Source organism: Mus pahari, chromosome 5 (genome assembly GCF_900095145.1).
Source record: "Mus pahari chromosome 5, PAHARI_EIJ_v1.1, whole genome shotgun sequence".
NCBI classification, from domain to species: domain Eukaryota; kingdom Metazoa; phylum Chordata; class Mammalia; order Rodentia; family Muridae; genus Mus; species Mus pahari.
Window position 1 is genome coordinate 64,514,016 of NC_034594.1, and position 9,523 is coordinate 64,523,538.

The 9,523-nt window shown below is 46.6% G+C and overlaps 1 pseudogene; it reads right to left on the reverse strand.

The window, feature by feature from the left end:
- Positions 1-1,209: 1,209 nt before the first annotated feature.
- Positions 1,210-2,029, reverse strand: LOC110322589 (annotated as a pseudogene).
- Between the last annotated feature and the right edge of the window lie 7,494 nt (positions 2,030-9,523).

The following is a 9,523-nucleotide window of genomic DNA, read 5'->3' on the forward strand; positions in this document are numbered from 1 at the left end:
GTTGTTCATTTAAGGTATTGGTTTGTTTGTGTGTGTGTGTGTGTGTGTGTGTGTGTGTGTGTGTTTATGTGTATATAATGTGTGTTTGGTGTGTGTGTGTGTTGTTGTGGGGTGTCCATCATAGAAGACTACTTGGACACAGGTTGAAGAAAGTCTTTATTAGCCTACCAGTGACTACACTGAGTTTTGGGGATCCCATTGAAGCCCTGAGCCTTTCTTAGGGTGAGATTTTAAGCACAAAAAACATATCCCAGATTAGCATACTTCAGTTAGCAAGAACAGGTAGGCAGACTAAGGTCTGGGGGGGGGGGGCTGTTACATGTTATATGTATATGTGTGCAGGCACATGAATTCACAAGGGAGTCTTCTGTTCTCTCTCTCTCTCTCTCTCTCTCTCTCTCTCTCTCTCTCTCTCATGAAAAATATGAGATATTTCACAAATTGGTGTCATCCTCTTGCAGGGGAGATGCCAATCAGTGCAGTTTTAGTATGTGTGCTGCAGAGCTGAGCATGAGATGGGGCCTCACTTGTTCACAGATGTGTAGCTCAGGCTAGCTGGCCTAAGAGATTCTCCTGCCTCCATCTCCCATCTCCTCCTAGGGGCCCCTGGGATTACAGACCCATGCACTATTGTCTGGAATTTTCCTGGGTCATAATGTGCAGCAACCATTTTGCCACAGGGTCATCTTCCCATCTTATTTTTTGTTTTGAGACAAAGTCTCACTCTGAAGTCAACTCTAGCTTCAAACTCTCAGGAATCCTCCTGCCTCACCCACACCCACACCCAGGCACTAGAATTACAGGCATGAGCCTCCACAACTGACTTAAGCCCCTGAAAAGAAATGCTTGCCATCTGCCCATAGTTAACTTTTCTTTGCATTAAAAACTTGTTTAGGGACTGGAGAGATGATGACTCGGTGGTTAAAGGCACTGACTGCTCTTCCAGAGGACCTGGGTCCAAATCCCAGCACCCATATGGCAGCTCATAACTGTAACTCCAAGATCTCACACTTTCACATAGACATACATGCAGGCCAAACACCAATAAACATAATAAATTTTTTAAAACTTTATTCATGTTTGTTATTTAGAGTCTGGGTGTGTGGTACACATATATGAATGTTCCAGGATGCTCATGGGGCCTTCAGGGGTTATTTATTTATTTATTTATTTAGAGTCAGTTCTTCAACTTTGTTAACATTTGGCAGGTTAGCTCTCATCCACATTGACTGTCTGTAGATTTTTGAATGTGGTAACTGGCACGTAAGTTATCACCATGAAGAGCTTGTTGGGGAATCCTCATCCTCATTACATTTTTTCCAGACAAACTGAGATAAGATACAGAGCATTCCTTATTCCCTTGGTCCAGGTGGCTTTATTGAACCTGGTGTCAATGCACACATCTGGACTTCACATCTCCTTCACGGCAAATTTCCAGATTTCTTTGAGTGCCCAAGGGGCACACTGCTACTTCTCCTTCTCCTTCTCCTTCTCCTTCTTTATCTTCTTCTCCTTCTCCTCCTCTTCTTCTTCCTCCTCCTCCTTCTTTTAAAGGGTTTATTTATTTTATGTACATGAGTACATTGTTCTGTCTTCAGACACACCAGAAGAGGGCATCAGATCCCATTACAGATGGTTGTAAGCCACCATGTGGTTGCTGGGAATTGAACTCAGGGCCTCTGGAAGAGCAGCCGTTGCTCTTAACAGCTGAGCCCTAAGGGACACACTTCTTGAAGGCCACTCCATGGATGCACTTGTGAATATTGATGGTGTGTCCTTGGTCACCACCTGGTTGATGGCAGAATGACCCTTCTTCTCGACACCCTTCTTTTTTTGTTTGTTTTGTATGGTTTTGTTTTTTGTTTTTGGAGACAGGGTTTCTCTGTGTAGCCCTGGCTGTCCTGGAACTCACTTTGTAGACCAGGCTGGCCTCGAACTCAGAAATCCACCTGCCTCTGCCTCCCAAGTGCTGGAATTAAAGGCGTGCGCCACCACCACCCAGCTCGACACCCTTCTTTGCAGGAGCCATCTAAGCGCAGGTGACATGGAGGCCTCTGTTGCCCCAGTTGGCCAGAGGACAACTTTTGAGAGCTGGTTCCCTTTGATCCTGCCGGCCTTGGGAATCTAACTCAGGTCCCCAGGTTTAATAAGACCTGGATCTTCACAGCTGCCTTGCCAACACTCTCTGCTTTCCTTTGCTTGTTCTTGAGACACAGTCTCACTGTGCAACCAATGGCTGGCTTGAAGCTCACTATGTAGACCAGGCTGGCCTCAAACTCATAGAGCCAGACTCCTGGGTGCTGGGATTAAAGACATGTGCCACCACACTCAGCTTTGCATTTTTGACACTTGACTGACTTGGTAACAAATACCATGTCCTGAAGCGATGGGAAGAGAGGGACTGCCTGACAAGTGGCTTAATTTTTCTCTGCCAGTTTCTAGGCTTGACATGGTTTGCACCTAAAATGTCCCTCAAAGGCTCACATGTTGAAGGTTGAGTCCCCAGGATAGCAACATTCAGAGGTGGGCCTTTGTTTTATTAGTATTTTTTTTTTTATGGCGGGGTCTCCAGGAGCCCAGGCTAGCCTTGAACTGGCTATGTAGTTAAGGCTGACTTCGAACTCCTGATCCTTCTGCCTCCATCTCCAAAGCAGAAGAATTGCAAGTCCTGTCTTCCAGGTAAAGCTGGCCTCCAACTCAGATATCCACCTCTGCCTCCCGAGTGCTGGGACTAAAGGTGTGTGCTGCCACCACCCATTGGGAATATAGTTTGATTGATATCTAGCATGCATGAAACCCTGGGTTTGGTCCCCAGACTAGCACAAAACTGAGTATTGTATTGTATTGCATGCCTGTAACCCCAGCCTTTAAGAGATAGAGGCAGGGGGATTAAAAATTCAAAGATTTCCTTTGTTGGCTATATATCAAGTTGAAGGTCAGCGTGGGTTACATGAGACCCTGTCCTTAGTACAAGACTGTATTGCCGTTGGTTTCATTTTGCTATTAGCCCTTTCAGCAAACTGGTTTAGGAAACAGAGAGTGGTCTGCCAGACTTTTCCTGAGCATCCCATGCCCCTTGGGTCATGTGAGGTAACCAAATCCTCTGCTAATGATGAGCAACACACTTCCCTAAACCGTCTAGCTTCCTGGATTTCCCTTTCGGAGGCTTCTTTTTTTGTAGAAAAAAAAAATCTCTTATGTACTGTATGGATGCAACATCTGTCAATTAACACTGATTGGCCCATAGCTGAGGCAGGAAATAGAAGGTGGGACATCCAGTAGGCAGAAAGGATTCTGGGGTAGAGCCAACCAAGGGAGGAATGGACCACCAGACATAGATGATCCCAGCATGTAGGAGGCAGAAGTAGGAAGCGAGTAAGTTCAAGGCCAACCTGGACTACATAATGACTGTCACACCAGCCTTGATCACACAGTAAAACTAATCCTCTTTTTTTTCCTTCCTTCCTTCCTTCCTTCCTTCCTTCCTTCCTTCCTTCCTTCCTTCCTTCCTTCCTTCCTTCCTTCCTGTCTGTATGTCTTATTTCCAACAGGGTCTCCTGTATCCCAGGCTGGTATCGAACTCCCAATGTAGCCAACCAAGGATGACCTGGAACTGATCTTTCTGTCCATGCTTCCTGTGTGCTGGGATCACAGGTGTGCACCACTAGAGTGTATGTAGTGTTTGGGGTTAAACCCAGGGCTCCCACATGATGGGAAAGTACTCTACTAATCTCCAGTGACACCTGGTCCCCCCCCCCCGTTTGTTTGAGGTCTTTTTAGGAGGGTGCTGTAGGAAGGCAGATTTTCATGCTATGTCAGTAAGTTCTAAACTTGTGTTTGAACGCCTAGTCCTCCTCTAATGATGTTGTTTAGGGACAGTGTGGAACCTTTGGAACTTAGGGCCTAAGGAGTGGATCTAGGCCATGGGGTGAGACTTGAGGCTTATAGTCCAGGCCTAATTCAGGTCCTTTCGCTGTCTCCTGACCTGCCATTATGAGAAGAGGCTCCACCACATACTCCTGCCAAGACTCCTTCCCGCCACAGTGGATTGTGTCCCCTTAAGCCCGGAGCCAAACTGAGCCTCTTTGCCTTTGAGCTGTTTCTGCTAGTGACAGCCATGAGAATGACATCAGGACCCGAGACACTCTGCTTCGGAAGCACTGCATGTCCAAATTTGGAAGAAAAAGACATGGAATCAGGTGTGATGACGCACACTAAGAGGCAGAGGCGGGCAGGTCTCTGCAAAGTTCAAGGCCAGCCTGATCTATACAGCAAGTTCCAGGCCAGCCTGATCTATACAGCAAGTTCCAGGCCAGCCTGATCTATANAGCAAGTTCCAGGCCAGCCTGATCTATACAGCAAGTTCCAGGCCAGCCTGATCTATATAGCAAGTTCAAGGCCAGCCTGATCTATACAGCAAGTTCCAGGCCAGCCTGATCTATACAGCAAGTTCCAGGCCAGTCAGAGCTACACAACGAGACCATGTCTCAAAGGAAAAAGAAGAAAACAAACAAACCTGCTTTGTAAGAAGGTAGTCCTTCCTGTCACCTTATAGCTCAGTTATTAAGTGAGGCTCCCTGGCTGACACTCAGGATGCGCAAAGGCCCTCGGTGTGCTCCTCAGCACCACAAAAAATAAAGGTAAAAATAAATATAAATAAAGTAAGGCACAGTGCCAAACAAAGCTTCAAGAACCTGTTTCAATTAGCCAAAAAAAAAAAAAATGAAGAAATAATAAACAAATGTTAGCAAAAGTACTGGGCCCTGTAACTCGTAGACTAGAACAGACGGTACAATTGGGGAAATGTTGTTCTCTATCCCCAGTCTGCTTCTGTGGTTTATAACTGATACGTGCTCCTGAGTGGCCCATAGTCCCATGAATACAGTCGGACTCAGCTGGTGTGTCTCCATCCCTTGATGGGCTACTTGGACATTTACAGAGGGAATCCGTCCCATCACCACCCCTGTCAGTGTGCCCTTGTCATGGTTTGCGTGGTTTGTGTTAGAGAAGCTTTTCCATCCAGGGCCAACACCATGGAGCTGGTCAGGCTCTCAGAAAACACGTTTCCCGGTAAAATCAAGGAGCTCAGTTACTGTACTCAAGATAGATGATGCTCAGTCAGGCAATGGGGAGTGATGACTCCACTATTTACCAAATCACCTCTAGTCTCCCAGAAAGGTGGAAAAGAACATATACACTTTAAACCTGAAAGTGGCAAGGTCCTCCCTCCATTCATCCTGTGTCATACCACTCAGCCACGCAGAAGTGTCTCAAGAGTCTCTGACTGGTACTCCCTGGAGCAAGACTCCAAGAGTTATATCCAGCTAAAAGAAAATCCCAAATTCAAACGATAACAAAGATTTCCATTCCATTGACACAATGTCTAAGAAATGGCAACATTTTAGAACAGAACTGGGTTAGGGAGGGAGGAAAGGGGTAGGGGAGGGCAATGAAAGGCTTTAGACAAATCTGTGGGTTTAGAGATGTGCGAGACCATGGTAATGACACGAGCCCACTCAGGTAATGAGGCTCAACAGAAGCTGGGCTTGGTGGAACACAGCTGTAAGTAATCCCAGCACTCAGGAGGCTGAGGCAGGATCCCAAGGGCTCCATGGTGGGACGCCCCATGAAAGGAGGAGGAAAAGAAGAAAGAAAGGCGGGGGGAAGGGCCTCGGGAGAAGGCTGGGTGGTAGAAAACCCAAGCTGGGTTCCCAGCACCCAGTTTAGGTGACTTCACCATCACGTGTAAACCCTCAGAGGGATCCTGCATCCTCCTTTGAACTACACAGGCCCCACATGTACACACCCACACAGAGATACACATAACTAAAAATGAATATGAATATTTTTAAATAAAGGAAGGAAAGAAGGGAGACTGAGCAGAATATCACATCCCCACACAAATTCACATAACTAAAGCCAGGAGTGGGACCACAGTGCTGAGGACAAGTTCCCCACACTTTCCCCCAGCCCCTGGTAGTCCACTCATCTTATTTCTTACAGCTATAAATAGGAATCTACAATTATGCCACCATTACCATTTCAAAGGGGAATAGAGACCAGCAAGGTGACTCAGCAGGTAAAGGTGTTTGCCACACAAGCTGAGTCCAATTCCTGGAGCCTATATAAAGGTGGCAGGAGAGAACTGACTCCACAGAGTTGTCCTCTGACCCCCACATGGCGTGAGTGCACACACACACAGATGATGGTGATGACGATGGTGATGACGATGGTGATGATGATAGAAAAGAGTAAGGGGAGGAAGAAGCTGAATAATTTAAAGAAAATTGTGTGTCATAGGTAAGCCTTTCGGACAGCACTCACTGCAGAGTCACAAACCTTCAGCCTACAGCTTGGCTGGCTTTTTTTTTTCTTTAATTAATTGATTAAGAGCTTGCCCAGTACCCCTGAACCCAATCACCCCTGAACTTTAGCCAAGAGTTTTCCCCTCCCAGCACAAAGAAATATTTAAGGACACGAAAAGTCTAATTACTCTGATTTCCTCATTCAATATTGTACCATGGATTGAATTATCATTGTTCCCATAATTATCATATGGCCATAAAATCATTTATTGATAAACTTGAAGAAATTAATTCTCCTAGCACAACATGTCAACACAGGAAGTAGAGGGAGTGGTCAGATCTCGGGCGGGAGGCAGGGAGGCTAACTAGAGGTCTGTCCTACAAATGTAGTGTTAGGGTTCTCATGTGTCTGGGCAGCACATGGCCAGGTGTCCCGAGGAGCTGAGACACTAAACCCATTAGAGAAAACCTCCCCACCTCTCCCATCCCCTGGCCCCTGGCTACGGATCCTCCGTCTTTGCTTTTTCTTTTTTTGCTTTCATGGACTTCATTAAACAGAAACTTTTTATACTTTGTTTTAAAAGATTTTCATTACACCACCCAGCCATTTTTATTTTATATGTACGGGTGTTTAGGTGTGTATGTCTGTGCCGTGTGTGTGTGTGTGTGTGTGTGTGTGTGTGTGTGTGTGCATGTGTGTGTCCCCTTCGGAGGCTAGATGAGAGTATCTGATTCCCCTGGAACTGGAGTAACAGATATTTGTGAGCTACCATGTGTGCTAGAAATTGAATCGGGGTCCCCTGGAAGAGCAGCCAGTGCTTTTAACCACCTAGTCACCTCCCCAGCCCTTTATTTTATTTTTAACTACACGTATGTATGTGTGAGTGCACGCATGAGGACATGTGTCCAAGAAGTCATCAGATCCCTGGGAGCTACAGTTACAGGCGGCTGTGAGCAACGTGCTGTGGGAGCTGAGGACAGAACCTGGACCTTGTGCAGGAGCAGCAGGTGCTCTTAGCCTCTGAACCATCCCTCCCGCACCTCCTCATTCCTATGTATGTATGTAGAAAATGTTATGTCTCTGGTGGCACGAGGGGGAAGGACAAGGAGGCGGGGCTTGTGCCTCGGTGATGGGCTGGTCGCACTTAGCACAAGCTCCTCGTAGCTCATCCCCACTGCAGTGTGGATCAGGATAGCTCATCCCCACTGCAGTGTGGATCAGGATAGCTCATCCCCACTGCAGTGTGGATCAGGATAGCTCATCCCCACTGCAGTGTGGATCAGGATAGCTCATCCCCACTGCAGTGTGGATCAGGATAGCTCATCCCCACTGCAGTGTGGCTCAGGGTCCCCTTGGCTTTGACTTTGGTTTGTCTGAGTTTGGTTTGAGGCTAGTGGTGGTCCTGGTGCTTTTGCTCATAGTTCTGGATCTTGAACCCAGGGTCCTTATGTATGCTAGGCAAGCATCCTGCTACTGATCTGTAGTCCTGCCTCTCTCCATCTCTCTTATCTCATGATGGCTTTTAAAATCTTATTTATTTATTTATTCATTCATTCATTCATTCACCCATCCATTATCCATCCATCCATCTATCTATTTATTTATTTAATTAATTTTCAAGGCAAGATCTCACTATGTGGCCCTATCTGACCTGGAACTCAATATGTAGACAAGGGTGGTCTCAAACCCATAGAGATCCTCCTGTCTCTTTCTCTTGAGTGTTGGGATGAGAAGTGCTTGTTGTATTGGCTTTTAACTCACTATGTGTCCATGGCTGCCTTGGCCCAATCCTCCTGCCTCCAACTCCTGAGTTCTGTAATTACACTTGGCAAATTCTCTTCCGTTTTCAGGCTAATGATATTCAGTTACTTATATGAACCATTTCTTGTTTGTTTATCCATTTATCCACCCCAGGACACTCAGGGTATAATTTCATTTTCTTTTTTTTTTTTTAAATGGTGCTCATGTTAATTCACATGTTAATCACTCTAAAGATTTATTTATTTATTATATATAAGTACACTGTAGCTGTCCTCAGACACTCCAGAAGAGGGTGTCAGATCTTGTTACGGATGGTTGTGAGCCACCATGTGGTTGCTGGGATTTGAACTCTGGTCCTTTGGAAGAGCAGTCGGGTGCTCTTACCCACTGAGCCATCCCACCAGCCCATAATTTCATTTTCAATAGCAAAGGATGATGAGGACTATATTTAAAACGGAGGTTTCTTTAAGTGGGTTTGGAAGTCCAATGCCCTGGTTCTTATATGTGCTTGAATCCCCTTAGGGTTCTCTTCACTACATCGCATGGTGAATAGCATCATGAGGAGACAGAGAGAAAGATCCCAAGGGAGCCAGAAATGAAGGAGAGGCCTGTCTTGTTCGGTCATCATAGCCCGCTCTAGTAGGGACTAAGTGGGATCTCATGAAAAATACCATAACCCCTTCTAAGAAAATAGCTACAAAGGACCTAGTCACCTCTCCCTTCCATCACCTCCCAACATCATCATCACACTAGGAACCAAGCCTGCAACATGTGCACCTCGGGGACAGGCTCCATCCATATTCAAGCTACGGCACATGGTTGCTCTTGTTGGAGACCGCTGTGCAATGTTTGTCTCAACAGGGAAGACAGAGCTCTATCTGCAACCCCATCCTTAAACAGACAGCAAAGAGAAAGAATCCCAAGTATTTGTCCAGGTCAAGCTTAATGGGGGGCCAAGTCGACAGCAGGGCATTCAATGCGCCTTGTTTCCTTTGTCATTTGGCTCCAGGTATCAGCAAGCCAAACAAAGGCCCCTCATCTAAGCCATGTCCTTCCAGATCTACCTCCAGCACCCAGAACGAGCCTAGTCACCCCGGCTCTCAGGAGCAAGAGTGATGTACAGGACATTGTGAGCAAGAAATGGGTGCTGCATACTGCATAACCTCCTTCCCTACCCGGGGAGGACACCTAGCGCTCACACAGAGCCTGCTCCTCAGGACCCCCAGCCTAGGCTGGGTTAGACACACCCTGCCATTTTTCTCTAACAAGCAGGAGTTCAGTTCAGTTCATGAGGACTGGGTGGGGCCAGGATGGCCACTTCGATCCATGGGAGGGGTGTGGGCTTGTGTGGTTAGGAACAAAGTCTCCCCCTATTTAAGTCCAGGCATTCTGTGCTTTAGTTGATCCCTGGTGTCTCGGCTTCTCATCTACTGCTGTCCCGCCACCAGCCACAGCC